Below are 26,836 nucleotides of genomic sequence, written 5' to 3' on the forward strand. Positions count from 1 at the left end.
TATATATATATATATATATATACCACATCTTCTTGATCCCTAAATGTCCATCACCTGATGATTGGCTTCTTTTTCTAATAGAGTCTTCTTTCTTCCTTGTGTTGGTCATGTATTGTGATAAGTATCCCTTTAGCTTGATCATGAAATTTAGAAAATTCTTAGATTCCTGTTGTGGAGGTATTTGTTCTTTTCTATTGCAAGCTCATGTTTATTTCAATTTGCTTCTCTCTCTTTTTTTCTCTCTATTTTTATTTTATCCAGACCATTGTAGAGGTTAGAATTTTTGGAAAGCTAGCAAATACTGACAGATTTCTTAACCTTCTTCACTCTTTTCTGTGTTCTAGCAAGATTTTACTCTGAGAGAGACATATTGTTAATAGTACCAATTGTGCTCTTCTTACTTCTCTACAAGGAAGTAGTCTAAACAGCCATGTTGTGAGATACTGCTACTTCTTTTAAGGACCATAGTTTAATAAGTGGCACTTGAAAGAGAGATAATTACCACCAATCTCCTTCATTCTGGGAACACAAGAAAGTAGGTGAGTAACATTCTTTCAAGACATATATCCACATTTGCATCATTGTGTGAATAATTTTATCTACTGCTTCAAAAAATTGCCTCCTCTCCTGCTTGCCTATAAGATAATAATCAAATTAAAGAAATAGCTGCATTCAGTAATGAAGACAAAAATAAAATTTGAAAGGTCAGGAAAGTACTTTCTTCCTGGAGGATCTTATAAGCTATTTATCAGCTATTTTCTGGACATATACTATAAGTGAAACTTAGCACAGGGGACTTAGGTATGAATAAGTCTCACCTTGTCCTTAAGAAGTTTAGTATAGCAGAATGAAAGCTACTGAGAACAGTCTTGCTAATGCCTTTTAGACTCCAGAGGCAGAATGTGAGATATTTTCAGCAGCCCACAAATGTTGTATTAATTCATCTTTAAAACTGTAAAATTAGAAGGGAATCTTTCAGGAACATATGTGGATAAACAAGGCTTACCTTTTCATCATGGTAGCTGTGACAACAAGAGACTACAACTAACACCATATTTTCTGGTATGGACAAATTACATGCCAGTGGGAGTATATTTCTTCACAAATTGGTGATGCCAGGTTGAGCAGAAAGTAACCTTAAGATCTTGATGGCATATCATGGTTATCAATTGCAGAGCAGCATTTCATTCTTGAACATGTTTCAGATCTTAGAGAGAGTCATGGGTTTCTTTGCATAAAGCCACATGCCATGTTCTTGAAATTAATATATGTCTAAATGAACTCTGGAATATATTTTTAATGATTTCAGGTTACATGTTGCCAGTTACACCTCTCTTGACATTTTTTAAAAACTTTAAACAAATTTTCATTAACACAGATTTTCACATAATTGGATATTTTTCTACTTTGTACACAATTATGCTTACTTCCCACAAAAAGTTTGCTTTTTAACTTTTCATCTGTGATGGCAATCACTAAAATCTTAATTTTAACAAAATAGTACTAAAATGCTTCAGTGATTTAAGTTGAAAGCAATGCATTTGTTGCATTGCACTCAGTTATCAGGATTGGAAAAATGTCTTTTTATTTAAAAATACAACAAATTATCTGTAGGCACTAACAATGACAACAGTAAACCATTATATGTTGTTAGATGAAACCAGTAACTGTTGGTTATAGTGACTTTCTTAAACATAAGCCAGACTTTTCTTCAGTCATTTCTTTCAATTGACTTCTCTGAAGTTTTTGGTGAGGGCCACTGCCTTGAACTGCCTCTCACAGTTTATTAATAAAACACTATTACAATAATTGGAACATACCACCTTCCATTCCACCCATTCTACCCATTCTAGGGTACATGTCTTCTTTATGAATTTCAGTGAATACACCTTTGGCTGTAGTTAACAGAGAGGTCATCCAGCAGCATCCAATAAAGAAGTTCTTACAATCTTAGTTGGATGCTTAATTCCTTTTCCACCATATTCAAAAGAAAAGTCTCCAAGCATAGCATCATACTGAACTTCTGAGGAACGTTGAATAATTTTCTCAATTATTAGTGATCCTTCACCATCCGCATTCGTGGCAATGGTCATTGCAGGAATTTTGAATTTCCTTTTAATGATTTCGATATCAGCTGTTTAATCTTCAGGAGCTGTCATTTAATCCAAGGTTGCAATTCATGAAACAAAGCATGACCCCCTCCCAGAACAATGCTTTTAACAGCAGCTCATGTAGCACTGAGAGCATCTGTAACTCTTTCTTTTCTTTCACCTTAACACTATTTGTCCCACCAACCTTCAGCTCAGTTACTCTATCTGAAAGTTTTGCCAGGCATTCATTCAGGTTTTCCTTTTCATGTTCACTACTGTGATGATTTTTTGCAGTTATTGATTTATTTATTTTATAGTTTATTGTCAAGTTGTTTTCCATATAACACTCAGTGCTCACCTCACCAAGTGCCCTCCTCTATGCCCATCACACCCCCCTTCACCTCTCCCCCATCTCCATCTGTCCTCAGTTTGTTCTTCTTATTGATTTCTTGAATACCTTTTTCAATTTGAGGATTGTCACATTGTCCTTTCAAAAGCATGGCATCGTCTTTTATCACAATGAGCTTCCCACATTTCTTAAGTCATGAGGCTGAATATTTTCAAGATTTAGTGTCAATACTTCTTCTCCAAACACTGCATGAGTAACAGTAGACATCGGATTCTTTCTATCATCACCAAAACCTAGAACTTTGACTGCTACAACCTGAAGACCAACTTTTAGCCTATTCAAGATGAGTGTACTCAGAGCTTCTCCATCAACATCTTCAGCAATTATGACCAAGGGTTTATGGTGAGCCTCTGCAATTTCAAGAGCAGGTACCATGCACAGGGTCCTGGAAATTTTCTTTTCACTCAGTAGAATATAAGAATCTTGGAATTCACATTTCTGACCTTTTGATATATTAATAAAGTATGCAGAAATATAACCTTAGTCAAACTTCATGCCTTCAATAGTCTAATTCATTATCTAGTGTTTTTTCCATTCCTTGCTGTTACTTTCTTCCAATCTTTTTTCATTACATTAGAAATGATGTTGCACACTTGTTGGTTTCCATTTGCAGAAATTGTAATAATCTGAGCAATTTCTTCAGGGGTTGTTACAGGTTTAGAACTCCTTCTTAAGTTCAGCAACTATAGTATCACAGCTAACATCACACTTCTCTTGATTTCCACAGGATTAGCACCTTTGTTAATCTTCTCAAAGCCTTCCTTGGCAATAGAATGCCAGTACACTAGCAGTTAGTGGTGCCACCCTGAGCCTCTTCACTTGTGTTACTGACAACATCTTGAACAAGTTTAATGCCAATGTTTTCAGATTTATCTCTCATTATTTATGTCTTTACTTTATTTTGAGAAACAGAGACAGAGAGGAACAAGGGAGTTGCAGAGAGAGAGGGAGATACAAAATCTGAGGAAGGCTCCTGGCTCTGAGCTGTCAGCACAGAGCCCGACGTGGGGCTCGAACCCAAATACTGTGAGATCATGACTTGAGCCAAAGTTGGATGCTTAACCAGCTGAGCCACACAGGCCCCCCTCAGATTTACCTCTTAAGCCAATGAAATTTGCAACAGTCACACCATCATTTGTTATTTTAGGTCTTCCCCAATTCTGTTTAATAGTCATTGTTTTTCCATTTGGCCCCACAGTAATAGCTATGACATTGGCTGAAGCTTCTATACCTTGAAGCAGTAAATCTTGGACATCTACACCAAATTTTACTTCTTTGGCATAATTCCAAGTAAGAGGAGGAGCCAGTGCCATATACACTGGCTTAATTTCAAAAAGGACAGCAGACAATAAGTACATTTCTGTGGGGCAATGGCAGGGCGTGCCAGTGGTCAGGCAGGCTTTCAGAGGCAAGTGAGGGACATATTTCCTGTTATTGTGACTTTTAACTAATTTTTTCACCTATCCAGTATCATTGACTCAGACACCTTATTCATATAGTAACTAAATTTTCCAAGGCATTCTTAATTTGAAGAATTATCTCCTACTTTCCTCTCAAGACATCAGAGTGTCCCATAAGTTCCAGTTATTTTCAAAATCCTGGTTACATCTTTTAGATCGCATCTGGCACCTAGAAGTACACAAAAACCTTATTTATCTTATATTATGATCAGATTTAAAGTTTGAAAGTGTAGTCACCACACTACTAAAAATAATATTCAGGGAATGAAAAAATACTTAAAGCTAGTTAAGTGGGGGATAATGATAATGATGTCTACAAAACTTTGTTAGGTCATACTTTGTTCCTGGACCATGGATTAATGCTCTAACTTCTAGTTATAAAATAATTGGTTGTTAGTATAATAGTTTAGCATTTAAACAATTTCAAAGAGATGACTAATTAATTTATTCTGAGGTGTGGTAGAAGGGAATGAGTACAAGGTTCAAGGCTAGTTTTATCCAAGCGTTTTTTCTTGTTTCTGTCAACTTTGTAAACCACATGTCTCCCTGTTTAGTTAATATGACTGCAAGTGAACTAAAAGAAAAATCTCAGTGAAAACATATGTTTTAAGTCTTTAGGAAATTAATGTTTGTTCTAAATTGTGGTCATTTCAAATTTATGAACTTACTTTGTTTTGCATAGATCAACAAGAGGGAATAGTCATACATAAACTGTAAATTGCACATGCAATCTATCTGGAAACATTCTGCTACTTAATGAAAAGTCTACATCAAGTAGTTCTCCTTAAATTCACTGTGCATTTCTGTTTTTCTTTTTTAAACGTGTGTATGTGCATGTATTCACGTGCAAACACATAATTTGGCTACAGTTCTTTAGATTATAGTCTTATCCATAGTAACAAAATAAGTTCTCCCAAGCCTATAAAAAATTCTGAGTCAATATATATATATTATATATGTATATGCATATATATATATATATTGACTCATATACAAAAGACTAAAAAAAATACTATACCTCAGATTACCACAATTATTGAAAAGAAGTATCAACTTTTGAGACCCAAATCTTTTGCTCACCTGCCTGTAGTCCTGAACTTTAAATGGGTAAAATGGATTTCAAGGAATGATTTATCGAATTATTAGCATAGATTTACCTTCTGCTTATGCAATTCTGTTTGAATCTTCCATTCCATGGCTTTGGATTCTTTTGACAATTCTGCCTCAGCAACAGAGGATAAAAGCCATGATGTGATGGATAAGCGACACAAATAAGAAATACAGATGTGGACTACAGACCTCCAAAGAATTGAGCTTGTTAAGGCTATGTGAAAGATATTGGAAATGTCTAAGATATTAAGAGGTAGGTACTTTGGTAGTTATTGTTGTTGAGGGCTATAGGTGTGTGTGTGTGTGTGTGTGTGTGTGTGTGTGTGTGTGTGTGTGTTAGAAAGGGTAGACCAATGTAAGAAGTGTCATGATCTGTATATGAAAAGCTGAGGCTACTTTTATAAGAAAGTTAAGGTTTCTTTCAAAAAAGCTGAGCTATCGAAGTGGTAGTGAAAATCTGAAGAACATAGCTAATGAGATTATCTTCTTAGTTTGAAAAAATTTGGGTTTCATAACAGGAAGTAAGGCTAGGAAGGCATAAGAAAAAATAACTATCATTAATTGAGACTTACTAATTACGTACCAAAACATGGGTTATCCCATTTAATCCTCACAATGACCTATGATGCACATACTATTATCATCTTCATTTTACAAATAGAAAACAGTCTTGAACAGCTTACATGACTTGTTCAAGGCCATGCAGCTATTTAAGTTCATGTTGTGTTTTAGATCCATATCTATCTGACTTCTAATACTGTATTTAGAGAAGACAATATCTGAAAGAAAATCATAACTATATAATTTCATGTTTTTCCTATAAAGAATCAAACATCTACTTCACTTTAATTTCCTGAAGAATGTTTCTCATATAGTATATTTAGAAAATTCTTCAACATTCCAATATATGCAACTGAAGAAGAACCGGTGCTAGAGAAAGAACAACCATTCTCAGAAATGAAATAGCTGTGGTTCCGACATTTTTTCCTTTTTGCTTCTGCATTTTTTTCAGATAATACAAAAGTAGAAGCCAAATTTTATAAAGCAGGTATATCCTTGGTAAGTGTAGGCCTTTTGTAAAGTCTGTTTAATTTATTTACCTAAAGCAGAAAATTAAAATTAATAAAATTAATCAATTTATTTCAACTGATCATAGACTCATGTCACATATTTTTGGACATGATTATCTAAAGAATTTAGTACTATTTTATTTCTATAATTTAGAAATGTTTAGGTGGTTTCAAAGAAAAGTGGAAATATTTATCTTTATTAACTTATATCATTTAAACTTCTTGCACATGAGGTTTAAACTTTTAATTACATTATTTTTAAAGTTTATGTATTTATCTTGAGAAAGAGTGTGTGTGCAAGCTGGAGAGGGGCAGAGAGAGAAGGAGAGGGAGAATCCCAAGCAGGGGCCACAATCTTAGCACGGAGCCACATGTTAGGCTCAATCCCAAAAACTTTGAGAAACCTGAGCCAAAATCAAGAGTCAGACACTTAATCAACTGAGTCGCTCAGGAACCCCAATTACATCTTTAATAATGTTTTTTTATAATTCACTAAGTATGCCAAAATTATTGGCAACTGTTGTATAATGGCAAGATCTTTTAATTTGTAATCAAGAACCTGAATTGAAATTTTATCTCCGCTTTTTATTTACAATGTAAATTTGGATAATTCATTTACTTTCCTGATCCTCAGTTTTCTATGTATTGAGTTTTTAATTTTACTTCCAGTATAGTTTACATACAGTGTTACATTAGTTTCAGGTGTACAGTATAGTGATTCAACAATTCTATACATTATTCAGTGCTCATCATGATAAGTGTACTCTTTAATTCCCACCACCTATTTCACCTATCCACCTCCATCTCCCCTTTGGTAACCATAATTTTGTCCTGTATAGTCAAGGGTCTGTTTCTTGGTCTCTCTCTCTCTCTTTCTCCGTTTTTGATTATGTTTTTTTAAATTCCACATACAAGTGAAAGTGTATGGAATTTTTCTTTCTCTGACTTATTTTGCTTAGCATTATACTGTCTAGTTCCATTCATGTTTTTGCAAATGGCAAGATTTTATTATTTTTAGGATTGATATATATATATATACATATATACATACATATATATACATATATATATATCACATCTTCTTTTTCCATTAATCTGTCTGAGCCTCAGTTTTCTAATCTATAATATGGGAATAATAATTCTTGTCTCATATAGTTGTTGTGTGACCAACTTGAGATAATAACTGTGAATGTACTTTGCAGAAAATTAAATTTTTTCATCCCAATGTGAGAATAAAAGGAATCAAATGAACACTAAGGAAACACTTACCACTGTGCTAGTTGGTAACTTATTTTATTTTTGTTACTTCCAGCAAGACCAAGGCCTGGATATCCCATATCCCCGAGAAAGGGTGCATGTCTCCTCAGTGAATCACATTTTCTGAATTTATTACCTATTGCCTTAGGAGCTATGGAGTAGTTGACAACATACTAGCATGAAGGTAAACATGTATGGAAGAACTGCTTCCTAGGTGATTCTCTTCATGTAAACTAAGTTATCTTCATGGAGGAGCCAGGGTAATGAATGGTAAGTTTGGAATGAACAGTAATTATATAATAAAATCCAAAAAGGCCATTGTAATGAGGCACTGTGGTTGAGTAGGAAAGGTACTAGATGAGAAAGGGGACCAGAGAGTTCCAATCTTGGTTTTACTACCAATAATTGTGTAACATAAGACAAATCTCTTTTCCCTCTTGGTCTCAAGCATCCCCTCTATACAGTGATGTGAGATGGACTAGATTATCTCCAATGTCTACTCCACCATTGATATTCTGTAGTATCAATTTTAATTGTAGTTGAAATATTCAAATTGTATAGACTTCACAAAGCTATTTTGCATGACAAATGGAAAAATTTAAAAATTATTTCTGCATTGTATATAACAATCATTTGTATTAAAAGATTTTCTTAAGTATACTTAAAGCAGTACTTTATATTTCAAAGTATATTAAGGCCTAACATTTCATTTGACTCTCAAAATAATAGCATTTTATCATAGATCTGTGCATAATCAATTAAGAAACTGAGATTCAGGTCAGAAGGGTGAGGCCTGATATTTTCGAAGTACTGAATGGGAAAAAATCTACAGCCAAGCATACTCTGTCCAGAAAGACAATCCTTAAGAATAGAAAGAGAGGGTTTGTCAGAAGAACAAAAACTAAAGGAGAATATGACCACTAAATCAGGCCTACAAGTAATATTAAAGGGGATTTGGTGAGTATGAAAAGGACTAGAGCAAAACAGAAATAATCCAGAAACAATGACAAAACAAACAATAAAATGGTACTAAATTCATCTATCAATAATTATTCTGAATGTAAATGGACTAAATGCTCCAATAATAAGATACAGGGTATCAGAATGGATAAAAAAATGAGAGGTCTATCTATATACTACCTGAAAGAGACTAATTTTAGATCTAAAAACACCTGTATATTGAAAGTGAGAAATATTTACCATACAAATGGCCATCAAAAAAAGTTGGAGTAGCAAAACCTATAATAGCAAACTAGTGTTCAAAACAAAGACTGTAACAAGAGATGAAGAAGGTACTATATATAATAATAAAAAGGCCCTTCCAAAAACAAGATTTAACAATTGTAAATATTTATGCCTCCAACTTGGAACAAACCAAATACATAAAATAATTACAAACATAAGGAACCCATTTACATTAATACAATAATAGTAGAGGACTTAACACCCCATTAACATCAATAGACAGATTATATAAGCAGAAAATCAATAAGGAATCAATGGCTTTGAATGACACACTGGAATAAATGGGCTTAAGAATGTGTTCAGGACATTTTATCCTCGAGCAACAGAATATATATTATTTTCAAGTGCACATGGACCAGTCTCCTGCATAGATCTCCTACTAGGTCACAAATCAAGCCTTAACAATTGCAAAATGATTGAAATCATATCATGCATATTTTCTGACCACAATGCTATGAAACGTGAAGTCAAACACAGGAAAATATTCGGAAAAACCACAAATTCATGGAGATTAAAGAACATCCAGCTAAAAAATAAGTGAGTCCATCAGGAAACTAAAGAAATAAAAAGTGCATGGGAACAAATGAAAAATGAAAACATGATGGTATTAAACTTCTGGGATACAGCAAAGGCAGTCATAAGAGGGAAGTAGGTAGAAAAGCAGGCTTACCCCAAGAAAGAAAAAAAAGTCTCATGTGAAAAATGTAATGTTACACATAAAAAGAAAAACAAATGAAGACTAAAGCCAGCAGAAGAAAGGAAATAATAAAGTTTATAACATAAATAAATGATATAGAAGCAAAAAATAAAAACATATCGATGAAACCAGTTGTTTGAGAAACTTAATAAAATTGATAAACTCATAACCAGACTTATCAAAAAGAAAAGAGAATGGACACAAAATAAATAAATCACAAATGAGGGAGGAGTATTACAACCAACATCACAGAAATACAATTATAAAAGAATATTATGAAAAACTATATGCCAAAAATACTGGGAAATCTAAAAGAAATGGATAAATTCCTAGAAATTGTAAACCACCAAAACTTAAACAGGAAGAAATAGAAGACTTGAACATACCCATAACCAGCAAAGAAATTGAAACATTAATGTAAAAACTCCTAACAAAAGTCCAGAACCATATGACTTCACGGGGGAATTCTAAAAAAAAAACATTTAAAGAAGAGTTAATACCTTTTCTTCTCAGGCTGTTCCAAAAAATAGAAATGGAAAGAAAATGTCAAACTGCTTTTCTGAGGCCACAATTACCTTGATCCCAAAACCAAAGACCAGACTAAATAAGAGAACAGCAGGCCAATATCCCTGATGAACACCTATGCAAATATTCTTAAAAAAAAAGTACTGGCAAATTGAATCCTACAGTACATTAAAAGAATTATTCATCACGATCATGTGTTCCAGGGTTACAAGTGTGGTTCAATATTTGTAAATCAATTAACATTACACACACATTAATAAAGGAAAGGATAAGAATATGATACTCTCAATAGATGCAAAAAAAGCATTTAACAAACTACAGCATCCATTTATGATTTTTAAAAAAAACTCAACGAAGTAAGGATAGATAAGACAAACCTCAACATTATCTGTAAAAGATCTGTATTCTGAAAACTATAAATCACTTATGAAAAAAATTAAACATGAGACAAAGAAATGGAAAAACTTTTGATAATATGTCAATATTATCCCAAGTAATCTACACATTTTTTATTAAGTTTATTACCAAGTTCGTTTCCATATAACACCCAGTGCTCTTCCCCACAAGTGACCCTCTCCATGACCATCAGCCCCCCTCCCCTTCCCCAACCCTTTTCAGCCCGGTTTGTTCTCAGGACTCAAAGGTCTCTCATGATTTGCCTCATTCTCTCTCCCCAACTCTTCCTCCCCCCCTTTCCTTTTCCCATGGTCCCCTGTTAGGATTTCGCTGCCAGACCTATGAGTGACATCATATGGTATCTGTCCTTCTCTGCCTGACTTATTTAGCTTAGCATAACTCCCGCTAGGTCCATCCATTTTGCTACAAATGGCCAGATTTCATTTTTTCCATTGACATGTAGTATCCCATTGTATATATATACCACATCTTCTTGATCCATTCATCAGGTGATGGACATTTAGACTCTTTCCATGATTTGGATATTGTTGAAAATGCCGTTAAGAACATTGGGGTTCATGTGGCCCTATGCATCAGCATTTCTGTATCCCTTGGGTAGATCCCTAGGAGTGATATTGCTGGGTCATAGGGGAGTTCTATTGTTTTTTGAAGAATCTCCATATACCGTTTGCCAGAGTGGCTGCACCAGATTACATTCCCACCAACAGTTTAAGAGGGTGCCCATTTCTCCACATCCTACCCAGCATATATAGTGTATTGATTTGTTCATTTAAGCCACTCTGACCAGCATGAGGTGGTGTCTCAGTGTGGTTTTGATTTATATTTCCCTGATGATGAGTGATGCTGAGCATCATTTCATGTGCCTGTTGGCCATCTGGATGTCCTCTTTGAAGAAGTGTCTGTTTATGTCTTCTGCCCATTTCTTCACTGGGTTACTTGTTTTTTGGATGTGGAGGTTGGTGAGTTCCTTGTAGAGTTTGGATACTAGCCCTTTATCTGATATGCCACTTGGAACTATCTTTTCCCATTCTGTTGGTTGCCTGTTACTTTTTTTTTATTGTTTCCTTTGTGATTTAGAAGGTTTTTATCTTTTTTTAAATTAAATTAAATTAAATTTTTATTTTTTATTTCATTTTTTAATAGTTTATGGTTAAATTGGTTTACATATAACACCCAGTGCTCTTCCACACAAGTATCCTCCTCCATGACCACCACCTCCCTTTTCCTTCCCCCTTCAACCCCCGGTTCATTTTCAGTATTCAATAGTCCCTCAGGTTTTGCGTCCCTCTCTCTCCCCAACACTCTTTTCCCCTTCCCCTCCCCATGGTCCTCCATTAGGCTTCTCCTGTTATACCTATGGGTGCAAACATATAGTATCTGTCCTCCACCTGACTTATTTTGCTTAGTTTAACACCCTAGAGGTCCATCCACTTTGTTACAAATGGCCATATTTCATTCTTTATCATCGCCATGTAATACTCCATTGTATATATACACCATATCTTCTTGATCCATTCATCAGGTGATGGACATTTAGGCTCTTTCCATGATTTGGCTATTGCAGACAGTGCTGCTATGAACATTGCAGTACATGTGCTCCAATGTGTCAGCACTTCTGTTTCCCTTGGATAAATCCCTAGCAGTGCTATTGCTGGGTCATAAGGGAGTTCTACGGATAGTTTTTTGAGGAACCTTCACACTGTTTTCCAGAGCGGCTGTATTCGTATACATTCCCACCAACAGTGTAGGAGGGTGCCTGTTCCTCCACATCGTCGCCAGCATCTATAGTACATTTTAGCCGCTGTGACTGGCATGAGGTGGTATCTCAGTGTGGTTTTGATTTGTATTTACCTAATGCTGAGTGATGTTGAGCATCGTTTCATATGCCTATAGGCCACCTGTGCATCAGAAGCTTTTCATCTTGATGAGGTCCCCAATAGTTCATGTTTGTTTTTGATTTCCTTGCCGTTGGGGAATTATCGAGTAGGAAGTTGCTGCAATTGAGGTCGAGGAGGCTGTTTCCTGCTTTCTCTTCTAGTGTTTTGATGGTTTCCTGTCTCACATTCAGCTCCTTCATCCATTTTGAGTTTATTTTTGTGAATGGTGTAAGAAAGTGGTTAGTTTCATTCTTCTGTATGTTGCTGTCCAGTTCTCCCAGCACCACCTGCTAAAGAGGCTGTCTTTTTCCCATTGGATACTCTTTCCTGCTTTGTTAAAGATTAAGTGGCCATACACTTGTGGGCCCAGTTCTGGGCTCTCTATTCCATTCCACTGGTCTATGTGCCTGTGTTATGTCAATACGATACTGCCTTGATTATGACAGCTTTGTAGTAAAGGCTAAAGTCTGAGATTGTGACGCCTCCTGTCTTCAATATTACTTTGGCTATTCGGATTTGAGTGTGTGTGTGTGTGTGTGTGTGTGTGTGTGTGTGTGTGGTTTCTTACGAATTTTACAATAATTTGTTCTAGATTCGAGAAGACTGCTGGTGCAATTTTGACGGGGATTGCATTGAATGTGTAGATTGCGTTGGGTAACAAAGACGTTTTAACAATGTTTATTCTTCTGCTCATAAACATGGAATGTTTATCCATTTCTTTCTGTCTTCTTCAATTTCTTTCATAAACTTTCTATAGTTTTCAACACACAGGTGTTTTACATTTTTGTTTAGGTTTATTCCCAAGCATTTTGTTTTTTTTGTGCAATTGTTAATGGGATTAGTTCGTTGAATTCTCTTTCTGTTGCTTCATTTTTTGGTGTATAAAAATGCAACCAATTTCTGCACATTGATTTTGTACCCTCCGACTTTGCTGAATTCATGGATCAGTTCTAGAAGGCTTCTGGTGGAGTCTGCCGGGTTTTCCATGTAGAATATCATGTCATCTGAGAGAAGAGAAAGTTTGACTTCATCTTTGCCAATTCTGATGCCTGTTATTTCCGTTTGTTGTCTGATTGCTGATGCTAGGATTTCTAGCACTATATTAAACAACAGTGGTGAGAGTGGACACCCCTGTCGTGTTCCTGATCTCAGGGGGAAAGCTCTCATCCTCAATGGGATGATATTGGCTGTGGGCTTTTCATAAATGGCTATTATTATGCTTAAGGAACTTCCTTCTATCCAGACTTCCTCGATTGTTTTAATTAAGAAAGGATGCTGTATTTGGTCAAATGTTTTTTTCTGCATTTTTAGGCAGGATCATATGGGTTTTTTTTTCTTTTCTTTTGTTAATGTGATGTATCACATTGATGGATCTGTGAATATTGAGCCAGCCCTGTAACCCAGGAATGAATTCAACTTGACCATAATGGGTAATTCTTTTCATTTGCTGCTGAATTCGATTTGGTAGTACCTTGTGGAGGAATTTGTCATCTGTATTCATTAAGGATATTGGCCTGTAAATTCTCTTTTTTTGTTGGGTCTCTGGTTTAGGAATCACGGTGATATTTGCTTCATAGAATGAGTCCAGTCATCTTCCTTCCATTTCTATTTTTTGGAATAACTTGAGAAGGATCAGTGTTAACTCTTCTTTAAATGTCTGGTAGAATTCCCCTGGACTTTTATTCGTTGGGAGATTTTTGATAACGATTCGATTTCTTCACTGGGTATGGGTCTGTTGACATTTTCTATCTCTTCTCGCTTGAATTTTGGTAATGCATGTGTGTTTAGAAATTTTTCCATTTCTTCTAGGTTGTCCAGTTTATTGGCATATAATTTTTCATAGTAATCCCTGATGATTGCTTGTATTTCTGAGGTATCTTTTGTAATAGATCCATTTTCATTTATTATTTTGTCTATTTGGGTGTTCTCTCTTTTCTTTCTGAGAAGTCTTGCTAGAGGTTTATGAATTTTGTTAATTTTTTCAAAAAACCAACTCTTGGTTTTATTGATTGTTTCAACTGCTTCTTTGAATTCTATATTTTTTATTTATGCCCTGATCTTTACTATTTATCTTATTTTGCTGAGTTTGATGTGCTCTTGCTGCTCCCTTTCTAGTTTCCTTAGGTGCTTAGAATTTGCGCTTTTTCTAGTTTGTTGAAATAGGCCTGGATTGCAATGAACTTTCCTCTTAGGACTGCCTTTGCCGTGTCCCATAGAGTTTGGATTGTTGTATTTACGTTTTCATTTGTTTCTATACATTTTTCTATTTCTTCTCAAATTGCCTGATTTGCCCAATCGTTCTTCAGTCGGGTGGTTTATAACCTCCACATTTTTGGAGGTTTTTCAGACTTTTTCTTTTGATTGATTTCAAGTTTCATATCATTGTTATCTGAAAGTGTGCATGGTATGATCTCAATTTGTTTGTATTTATGGAGGGCTGTTTTATTACCCAGTATGTGATCAATTTTGGAGAATGTGCCATGCACACTTGTGAAGAAAGTGAATTTCCTAGTTTCAAGATGCAGAGTTCTAAATATATCAATTAATTCCATCTGTTCCTGTGTGTCAATCAGGTCAATTGTTTCTTTAGTGATTTTCTGTCTGGTTTACCTATCCATTGATGTAAGTGGTGTATTAAAGTCTCTTGCAACTAGCACATTCTTATCGATAAGATTGTTTCTGTTTGTGATTAGTTGTTTTATGTATTTGGATGCTCCTGAATTCTGCCAATAGATGTTTATAATTGTTAACTCTTCCTGATATAGAGACCCTGTAATTATTATATAATGTCCTTCTTCATCTTTTGTTACTACCTTTACTTATAAAGTCCAGTTTGTCTGATATAAGTATAGCTACTTTAGCTTTTTTGTAGCATCCAGTCACATGGTAGACATTTCTCCATACCCTTACTTTCAACTGAAGGTGTCTTTAGGTCTAAGGTGAGTCTCTTATAGCCAGCAAATAGGTGGATTTTGGTTTTTTATCCATTCTGCTACTCAGTGTCGTTTGATTGGAGCATTCAGTTCATTTACATTCAGTGTTATTATTTAAAAATGTGTGTTCAGATTCATTGTGTTCTCTGTAGAGTTCATATTTGTATTGATGTCTCTGATGTCTTATATTCCTTGCTTCATTTCTCTTATAGAGTCTCTCTTAGGATTTCTTGCAGGGCTGGTTTGGTGGTGAAGAATTCTCTTAATATTTTTTTATTTGGTAACGCCTTTATCTTTTTTTCTATTTTGAATGACAGGCTCGCTGGATAAAGGATTCTTGGCTGCATATTTTTCCTGTTCCTCACATTGAAGATTTTCTGCCATTCCTTTCTGGTCTGCCAAGTTTCATTAGATAGTTCTGTAACTACTCTGATAGGTTTCCCTTGTATGTTAAGGCCCTTTTATCCCTAGCTTCTTTTGAATCCTCTCTTTTCCTTGTATTTTTCCAGTTTCACTATGATATGTTGTGCCAAAGGTCAGTTTAGGTTAAGTCTTAGGGGAGTTCGATATGCTTCTTGAATTTCAATGTCTATTTTCCCCCCAGACTCGGGAGGTTCTTGGCTATAATTTGATCAAGCATCCCTTCGGGACCTTTTTCTCTTTCTTCCTCTTCTGAAACTCCTATGATAAGGATATTGTTCCATTGGATTGTATCACTCAGGTCTTGGATTCTCCTTTCGTGCTCCTGTATCAATTTCTCTCTTTCTTGACATCCTCCTTTGTTATAACAGTGTCTTCTAATTCATCAATTCTCCTCTCTGCTTCTTCAATCCCTGCATTGACAGCTTCATTTTACTATTCACCTCATTTATATCCATTTTTAACTCTTTACAGCTATTTTGAAGGTTCCTATTCTTTGCATCAATATCTTCTCTGACTACTTCTATGCTTATTTCAAGCCCCGTGATTAATTTTATGATAATCCTTCTAAATTCTTTTTCAGGTATGTTGCATGTGTCTGTTTTGGGCAGTTCTGTTGCTGTGATTTCTTCCTGGAATTTCTTTAGAGGAGAGTTCTTTCGTTTCATCATTTTGGCTAGGTTTCTGTCTATTGTCAGTTTTTAAAGCTTGTTTTGCACTGTGTGCCTATTAGTATTGCTCTGTTAAGGGAGGCTCATTGGCTGTCTGGGGCCTGTCCATTCAGAAAGTGTTCTTTTAAAGGTATCTCTCAGATTCTCTTGTTGTGCGTATAATTAATATATTTCCTTCCTCAGTGGTATTTGGGACTTTCGACGATGTGTGCCTTGGCTTGTTTCTTGAGGTAGCTGAAAAGGAAAACAGACAGACAACACACAGGGAACACAAGCAGCAAATGCACTGACAGATCTGGTAAACAAGCAAACCAAATGGGAAGGGAATAAAAGGAGTGGGAAAGAAAAAAGAGGACAGGAAAGGAGAAAAAAAAGCTGAGGTAACGAGACAGCCCATGATAAAGGACAGTCTGAGAGCATAAATCCTGCGAAGGGAGAGATAAGAAAGAGATAAGGGGAAAAATATCTGGATGATAAGAGTTGTTCTAATCACAGCAGTGCCTAAATGTTGGTCTTTTCCAGACCCCAGGGGGGAGGGGAGGAGGAGAAAAGGAGGAAATAGAGAAGTAGAAGAGAGAAAACAATGGGGAAATTATAAAAATTAAAAAATAAAAATAAGAAGAAATGAAAAAATTGAAAAAAAGTAAAAATGGCAAGAAAAAAAAATCCAGCTGTCCAGCATGGATGGGCATGGTTCAATGTAGGTAGGTCAGGTCTCAGTGGCTGCTCTAGGAGGCCCCACCTTAGTGGATGTGGCAGAAGAATGGCGGCCCTGCAAGCCCCACTCAGACCATGCATTGCCAGCTACTCTCTTGAGTCCAATCTCCCTGTGCCATGAGTGAGTTAAAATGCTTTGGTTTTCTAAGTTCCACCAGGTTTCTAAATCCTCGTCCACAAACTTTAATGCTTCCACCACCATTTAAATGATCTCCGGCAGTCAGGGGGCTTTCTGGCTGGGATTGCACAGGGGAATTGTGGAGCCAGTCCCTCTTTGTCTCTACCTGATGCCAGCGGGCTGCCGGGCAGATGGGAGAACAAGCCTGTTGAGGGTGATGAATTTCTCTCTCCATGCCCAGCGGCTACAACTGGGATGTTTGTGTATCTCCGTGCCAAGCTGAGATAGCCCCTCTCCAGTGATCATGCTGTGGGTGTTTCAGCCTCGTCTTCTCTTCCACTTGGCTCTGCATCGCCCTGTGCAGCCATCCCACACATCGCCCTGCATGGCCGGTTCACGCCCAATTCTCCACGGTTCTGTGCCACCCTGCATGATCATACCACATGTGCGCATAGCCCTGCACATTGCTGTGTGCCTCTGGACACACAGCTCTCTGCAGCCCAGCCCCAAACTTCTGGGCACTCTCTTTCATGGCTCTGCTTTGAGCTGGTGTTCTCTCTCCCATAGTCTCCAGTCCCAGTTCACACTCACTCAGGCATCTATGAGCCTGTTATCAATAAGGGGCCTGTGCACACACCTCCATTCTTGGTGATCAGAATGTGGCTTTTAATTCTTCTCAGTTTGATGTTTGCAGGCATGTGGAGGTAACAGTGTTCCCTACTTCTCCACCATCTTGCCGACCCCTCTCTTAATCTACACATTTAATGCAATCCATATCAAAATACCAACAGCATTTTTCACAGAGCTAGAACAAGCAGTCCTAAAGTACGTATTGAATAAGAAAAGACCCCAAATATCCAAAGCAATCACATAAAAGAAAAGCAAAGGCAGAAGGATCACAATTCCAGACTTCATGTTTCACTACAAAGCTTTAGTGATCAAGACAGTATGGTGCTGACATAAAAACAGACAGATCAAAGGAACAGAGTACAAAACTCAGAAATGAGGTCGCCTTGGTGACTCAGTGAGTTAAGCATATAACTCTTGATTTCTCCTCAAGTTATGATCTCACAATTCACGAATTTGAGCCCTGCATCAGGCTTTGCTCCGACAGTCAGAACCTAATTGGGATTCTTTCTTTCCTCTCTCTGATCCTCCCCTGCTCTATCTCTCTCTCTCTCTCTCTCTCTCTCAGTAAACAAATAATCATTTAGAAAGAAGAGAAAACTCAAAAAAGCACCCACAACTATATAATCAACTAATCTTTGACAAAGTAGGAAAGAATATTCAGTGGAAAAAAGAAAGTCTCTTCACAAAATGGGACTGGGAAAACTGGACAGCAACATGCAGAAGAATGAAACTGTACCACTTCCTTATACCATACACAAAAATAAATTCAAAGCAGATGGAAGGTCATGGAGCACCTGGATTGCTCAGTAAGCAAAGCATGTGACTCTTGGTCTTGGGGTCATGAGTACAATCCCTACATTTGGCAGAGAGAGAAGGAGACACAAAATCTGAAGCAAGCTCTAGACTCTGAGCTCCCAACACAGAGACCAATGCGAGACTCAAACCCATGAACCATGAGATCATGACCTGAACTGAAGTCAGTCACTTAACCGACCCAGCCCCCCCAACCAAAAAGAACCCTTTAAAAAATAATGAAAGACTTAAATGTGAGACAGGAAACTATCAAAATCAGAAAACACAGGCAGTAACCTCTTTGACATTGGCCATAGCAATATCTTACTAGACTTGAGTCTTGAGAGAACAGAAACAAAGCACAAATGAACTATTAGGACTTCATCAAGATAAAAAGATTCTGCACAGTGAAGGAAACAGTAAAAAAAAAACTAAAAAGGAACTGACAGAATGGAAGAAGATATTTGCAAATGACATATGTGTTGATCAGTATCTAAAATCGATAAAGAAATTATCAATCTCTACACCTGAAAAACAAATAATATAGTTTTTAAATGGGCAGAAGACATGAATAGATATTTTTCAGAAAAGACATGCAGACTAGTAACAGACACATGAGAAGATGTTCAACATTACTCATCATCAAAGAAATACAAATCAAATCTATAATGAGATAACACCTCACCCTTGTCATAACAAGAAGAAATAACAATTTTAAACTTTTGTGAACCCAACATTAAATCACCCAAATATATAAAGCAATTTAAAATACCATAAAGGAATTAATCAATAATAATACAATTATGGTAGAGGACTTCAACGCCTCACTTACATCAATGGATGGATGATCTAAACATTAAGTAAACAAGAAAACAATGGCTTTAAATGACACACTGGGCCAGATGAACTTAAAAGATATATTCATAAAATTCCATCATAAAACAGGAGAATAAATATTATTTTCAATTGTACATGGAATATTCTCCAGAATAAATCGCATGTTAAGTCAGCAAACAGACCTCAACCAATTCAAAAACTTTGAAGTTATACCATGCAACCTTTCTGACCACAATGTTATGAAACTAGAAGTCAATCATAAGAAAAATTTTTTAAAGATCACAAATACATGAGGGTTAAACAACATGCTACTAAACAATAAATGGATAAACCAGGAAATCATAGAAAAATTAAAAGTACTGGAGACAAATAAAAATTAAAACATGATGGTCCAAAACGTTTGGGACACAACAAAAGCAGCCATAAGAGAAAAGTATATAGCCATACAGGCCTCCCTTAACAAGCAAGAAAAATCTCAAGTAAAAAAGCTAACCTTACACCTAAAGGAGCTAGAAAAATAACAACAAACAAAACCTAAAGCCAGAAGAAGGAAATAAATAATAAGGGTTAGAACAGAATTAACAGAAATAAATGATATAGAAACAAAAAGAATAGAGTATATCAAATGAACCAAGGCTTTGAAAAAATTTAATAAAAGTGAGAAACCTCTATCAAACAGACAAGAGGAAGGACCCAAATAAATAAAATCACAAATGAGAGAGGAGAAATAAAACCAAATACCACAAGAAAACAAAACTCTGAGAATATTATGAAAAATCTGTGCCAACAGTTTGGACAACCTAGAAAAATTGATTAATTCCTAGAGACAGAAACCACCAAAACTGAAACAGGATGAAATAGAAAACAGACTAATAAAGAACAAAGAAATTGAATCACTAATCACAAAACTTCCAACACACAAAAGTCCAGGGCCAGATGGCATTACAGATGAATTCTACCTGACATTTAAAAAAGAGTTAATACTTATTTTTTGCAAAATATTCCAAAAACTAAAATAAAAAAGGAAAGAAAATTTCCATATTTATTCTATGAGGCCATTATTACCCTGATACAAAAAGTAGATAAAGAAGCCACTAAAAAAGAACTACAGGACAATATCCCTGATGAACACTGATGCAAAAAAATTCAGCAAAATAACTAGCAAAACAAAACCAACAACATATTTTTAAAAAATCATTCATTTTGATCCCCTCAGATTTCTTCTTGTGTTGCAAGCATGGTTCAATATTCAGAAATCAAGCCACATGATACACCAAATTAATTTAAAAAATGGATAAGAAGCACATTATCCTTTCAATAAATCCAGAGAATATTTGACAAAATACAACATCCATTCAGAATTACAACCCCCTCAATAAGATAGTTTTAGAGGGAACATACCTCAGCACATTAAAGGCCATCTATGGAAAACTAACAGCTAATATTATACTCATTGGAGAAAACTCAAGCTTTTCCTCTAATGTCAAGAACAAGACAAGAATGTCCACTCTCACCACTGTTATTTAACATAAAACTGGAAGTCCTAGCCACCAAATCAGGCAACAAGAAGAAATAAAAGATATCTAAATCAGCAAGAAAGCAGTCAAATTTTCAGTGGAGCCTGGGTGGCTCAGTCGATTAAGAGTCAAGCTTTGGCTCAGGTCATGATCTCACGGTTTGTGCGTTTGAGCCCCACCTCAGGCTCTGTGCAGACAGCTAGCTCAGAACCTGGAGCCGGCTTCAGATTCTCTATTTCCCTCTCTCTCTGACCCTCCCTTGCTCGCACTGTCTCTTTCTGTCTCTCAAACGTAAAATAAAATAAAATAAAATAAAATTTTTAAAAAGGAGTCAAATTTTCACTATTTGCAGATTATATGAATATATATATGTATATATATATACATATACATATATACATATATATGTGTATATATATATACATATACATATATACATATATATGTGTATATATATACCATTGCATCAAAAACCATAAGATACCTAGGAATGAGCCTAACCAAAGAGGCTAAAGACGTGTACTCTGAAAAATATAAAACACCGATGAAATAAATTCAAGAGAATGCAAAGAAATGGGAAGACATTCCAAGCTCATGGATTGGAAGAAAAAATATTAAATGTTTATACTGCTCAAAGCAATCTACACAATTAATTCAATTTCTACCAAAATACCACAAGCACTGTTTCACAGAGCTAGGATAAACTATTTTAAAATTTGTATGGATCAACACACCCTGAATAGCCAACGCAACCTTGAAAAAGAAAGGCAGAGCTGGAATCATCACAATTCTGGGTTTCAAGTTATATAACAAAGTTGTCATACTCAAAATAGTATAGTACTGGCATAAAAGTAGGACATAGAACAATATGACAGAATATAAATCTCAGAAATGAGCCCACAACTATATGGTTGATTAATCTTCTACAAAGCTGGAATGAATATCCAATGAGAAAAAGACAGTATCTCTCTTTTTTTTAAGTTTTTATTTTTGAGACAGAGAGAGACAGAGCTTGAGGCGGGGAGGGGCAGAGAGAGAGGGAGAATCCGAAGCAGGCTCCAGGCTCCAAGCTGTCAGCACAGAGCCCGATGCAGGGCTCAAACCTTGAGATCATGATCCGAGCCAAAGTAGGACACTTAACTGACTGAGCCTCCCAGGCGCCCCAAAGACAGTCTCTTTAACAAATGGTGTTTGGAAAATTGGACAGCAACATGCAAAAGAGTGAAACTGGATATTTTTCTTATACCATACACAAATATAAATTCAAAATAATGAAAGACCTAAATGTGAGACCTGGAATTATAGAAGACCTAGGGGAGAACACAGGCAGTAAACTCTGACCCAGCTGTAGCAATTTTTACTAGATATATTGTCCAATGCAAGGGAAACAAGAGCAATAACTAATCTATTGAGACTTCATCAAAATAAAAACTTCTGCCAGTGAAGGAAACAATCAACAAAAGTAAAAGGCAACCTATGAAATGGGGAAAATATTTGCAAATGTCATATCTGACAAAGGGTTAGTATCCAAAATATATAAAGAACTTATAAAACCCAACACCCCCAAAATGAATAATTTAATTAAAAATGGGCAGAAGATTTGAAGAGATATATTTCCAAAGAAGACATACAGATGGCAAACACACATGAAAAGGTGCTCAACAATACTCATAATCAGAAAAATACATATCAAAACTACAATGAAATATTACCTCACACCTTTCTGAATGGCTAAACTCAACAACACAAGAAATAACTGGTGCAGAAGAAATTGTGAGAAATGGCAACGCTCTTGTATGATTCATGGAAATGCGAAGTGGTGAAGCCACTATAGAAAACAGTATTTAGTTCTCTCAAAAAGTTAAAAATAGAGCTACTTTACAATCCTGTAATTTCACCAGTAGGTATTTACCCAATGAATACAAAAATACTAATTCAAAGGGCTGCATGCACCCCAATGTTTATAGCAGCTTTATCTATAATAGCCAAAGTATGGAAACTGCCCAAATGTGAACTGACTGATGAATGTATAAAGAAGATGTGATATATGTATGTATGTATGTATATATATATATGCATATATTTATGCATGCAATGAAATATTACTCAGTGATAAATAAGAGTGGAATCTTGCCATTTCCCATGACATGGATGGAGCTAGAGAGTATTATGTTAAGTGAAATAAGTCAGAGAAAGACAAGTACCACATGATTTCACTTATATGTGGAATTTTAAAAAACAAAACAAAACAAAGGAACAAAGGGAAAAAAAGAGAAATAGAGGCAAACTCAGAGGCAGATTCTTAACTATGGAGAACAAAGTGATGATTATCTGGGGGTGGTAAGTGAGGGGATGAGTTAAATAGGTAATGGGGATTAATGAGTTCATTAGTTGTAATGAGCACTGGGTGTTGTAGGGAAGTATTGAACTACTAATTTGTTTATCTGAAACTAATATTACACTGCATGTTACCTCAGTGTAATTTAAATAAAAACTTTAAGGAAGTCGTCACATTTGAGACTGACACTGCTAATCATATACAAGCAAAGCACAAATAGAATATAAATGCTTCTTTCATAGTCCTATGGATTGTGAAAGTTTAAGAAAATAGTGTTTGTAACAGACTTTAAGATCATTGGAAGAAAAAGACTATTTAAGTATAATATTTAGACCTATCACCCTAACATGAACAACAGAAAAACAATAAATAAAGGATGGTATATAAGAAATCTATTTGTCTAGGGATGATATATTTACTGTATTAGTATAGACTTCTGTGGCGATTTCTGTACTCCCGCCTTTTTCTTTGTTATGTTTCTTCCACTACCTCCCCAATAAATATAATCACAGGTTTAAGATACTTAAAATGAGTTATCTCTGTAAATGAATGAAGTGGCTGCTTATTATTGGTTTTGTAGCAACAACAAAAGCCACCAATGGAAAGTTGGTGTTACATGAGACTCTTAAATACTGAGAATAAACTGAGTGCCAATTGATGGGAGGTGGGGGAGAGAGGAAAATGGGTGATGGGCATTGAGGAGGGCATTTGTTGGGATAAGCACTGAGTGTTGTATAGAAACCAATTTGACAATAAATCATGTTTAAAAAATAAAAAAACAAAAATAAAATAATTATTCATAATGATTTCAGAAAATGGGGAGTCTATACACTAATACAGAAAATATTCAATTTGTTTTATAAATAAATGGTTTGTGAATGTGGAAGCCATTAATTTGCTAATTAGTACATTAAATTTTTAATTGGATCAGCAAAAAAGATTTAGGTAAATTAGATTCAAAGGCTTTGGACAATGAGCATTAAGAAGAAGCCTATTGTCACAAAAACATGCATTCCAATGCTTTCCATTCCATGGAAAAGTAGATATCAGATAGTTACTATGAATGAAACTGCCTAGGAGGCAACAGAAGGTTAAGATATGGGTAATGTCTTCCTGGGGCTTACATTCTGATGGGGACACAGAAAGATATCTTGTAACTATTAACTTACTTGACAAAGAAAACCAGGAAAACTAGCTTGTGAGGCAGGAAATGCTATTCTCATTAAAGATAGAAGAACTCAGGTCCAGAGAACTTAGGCATCTTTCCCAAAATCACACAGCTACTATATGGCAAATTCGGGATTCAAACTCATTTTTTCAATTTTGATTGTAAAATCTATTTATTTGCTTTTTAAAAATTTCTTTAGTATTCCTTTTTATTATTTTTATTTAAATTTTTGGTAGTTAACATACAGTGCAATATTCATTTTGGGAGTAGAATTCAGTGATTTATCACTTATATACAACACCCAGTGCTCACCACAACCAGTGCCCTTTAAAATTATTATTTTTATTTTTTATTTTATTTATTTTGAGAGAAACCGAGAGCACAGCAGGGGAGGGGCAGAGAGAAGGAGAGATAGAATCCTAAGTAGGCTCCGTGCTGTCAGCACATAGCCTGATGTGTGGCTTGAACCAATGAAACTCGAGATCATGACGAGCTGAGATCAAGGGTCAAACGCTTAACCGACTGAGCCACTCAGGCACCCCACCAGTGCCCTTTTAAATACACAAAACCTATCTAGCCCATCTCCCATCCAACTGTCTCCTTCAACTCTCAGGTTAATCTACCAATAAGAGTCTCTTGTGGTTTGTTTCCCTCTCCTCTTTTTTCACCTTTCCCATGTGTTCATCTATTTTGTTTATTAAATTCCACATGAGTGAAGTCATATGTTATTTGTCTTTGTCTGACATATTTTGTTTAACATAATACATTCTAGCTCCATCAATGTTGTTGCAAAAGGCAAGATTTCATTCTTTTTGATGGCCAAGGAATATTCCATACACACACACACACACACACATACATACATACATACCACATCTTACTTAGCCATGCCTCAGTTGATAGGTGTTTGGGCTATCTCCATAGTTTAGCTATTCTTGATTATACTGCTATAAACATTTGGTGCATGTACCCCTTCAAGTCAGTATTTTTGTGTCCTTTGGGTAAATACCTAATAGTGCAATTTCTGAATTATAGTGTAGTCCTATTTTCTTTTTCTTTAAGAACTCCCATACTGTTCTCCAGAGTAGCTAAACCAGTTTGCATTCCCCCAACAATGCAAGGGGGGGGGTCCGTTCTCTGCATCCTTAGCAACATCTGTTGTTTCTCCTGTTGTTAATTTTGACCATTCTGATAAGTGTGAGGTGATATATCATTGTGATTTTGATTTCTATTTCCCTGATGATGAGTGATGGCGAGGATATTTTCATGTATCTGTTAGCCATCTGGATGTCTTCTTTAGAAAAAAGTCTATTCACGTCTTCTGCCCATTTCTCTTTTTTTTCATTTTAAACTATTTTATTTATTTTTGAGAGACAGAATGTGAACAGGGAAGGGGCAGAAAGAGAGGGAGACACAGAATCCAAAGCAGCTCCAGACTCTGAGCTATCAGCACAGAACCCGACGTAAGGCTCAAACCCAGGAATCGTAAGATCATGACCTGAGCAGAAGTCAGATGCTTAACCAATTGAGCCACCCAGACACCCAATCCCATTTCTTAACTGGTTTATTTGCTTTTTGGGTGTTCAGGTCCATAAACTTTTTATGGGTTTTTGGATATTAAACCTTTATCAGATACGTTGTTTGCAAATGTCTTCTCCCATCTTGTAGGCTTTTAGTTTTGTTGACTGTTTCCTTCGCTGTGCAGAAACATTTTATCTTAACGAAATCCCAATAGTTCATGTTTGCTTTTGTTTCCCTTAATATTGGTGACATGTCTAGTAAGAAATTGCTGTGACCAAAGCCAAAGAAGTTGCTCCCTGTTTTCTCCTATAGGACTTTGATGGTTTCCTGTCTCTGACATAGGTCTTTCATCTATTTTGAATTTATTTTTGTGTATGGTGTAAGAAAGAGGTCCAGTTTCATTCTTCTACATATTGAAGTCCAGTTTTCCCAACACCCTTTGCTGAAGACACTCTTTGCCATTGGATATTCTTTTCTGCTTTGTTGAATATGAATCAAATATATAGATGTGGTTCTATTTATGTACTTTCTATTCTGTTCCATTGATCTATGTGTCTGTTTCTGTGCCAGTACCATAATGTCTTGATGCCTACAGATTTGTAATATAACTTGAAATTCAGAATTGTGATGCCCCCAGTTTTGTTTTTCTTGTTCAGGATTGCTTTGACTATTCAGGGTCTTTTGTGGTTCTATAAAAACTTTAGGACTATTGGTTCTAGCTCTGCAATGAATTCTGGTGGTATTTTGATAAGAATTGCATTAAATATGTAGATTGCTTTGGGTAGTATAGACATTTTAACAATATTTGTTCTTCCAATCCATGACCATGGAATGCTTTTCCATTTCTTTGTGTCCTACTCAACATCTTTCATAAGTCTTCTATACTTTTCATAGAACAGATATTTTACCTCTTAATTTGGGTTTATTCCTAGGTATATTATTGTTTTTGGTGCAATTGTAAATGGGATCAACTTCTTTATTTCTTTTTCTGCTGCCTCGTTCTTGTGTACTGAATGC

At 35.7% G+C, this 26,836-nt stretch overlaps 1 protein-coding gene and 1 pseudogene across 1 annotated transcript in view; one reads left to right on the forward strand and one right to left on the reverse strand.

Annotated features, from left to right (window-relative positions):
* LOC115283407 overlaps nucleotides 1-3,857 on the reverse strand; it is a 72,636-nt pseudogene extending 68,779 nt beyond the window's left edge.
* ZC3H12B (zinc finger CCCH-type containing 12B) overlaps nucleotides 1-26,836 on the forward strand; it is a 276,426-nt gene that overhangs the window by 126,481 nt on the left and 123,109 nt on the right. The window lies entirely within an intron of this gene.

Source organism: Suricata suricatta, chromosome X, assembly GCF_006229205.1.
Source record: "Suricata suricatta isolate VVHF042 chromosome X, meerkat_22Aug2017_6uvM2_HiC, whole genome shotgun sequence".
In the NCBI taxonomy this organism is placed as follows: domain Eukaryota; kingdom Metazoa; phylum Chordata; class Mammalia; order Carnivora; family Herpestidae; genus Suricata; species Suricata suricatta.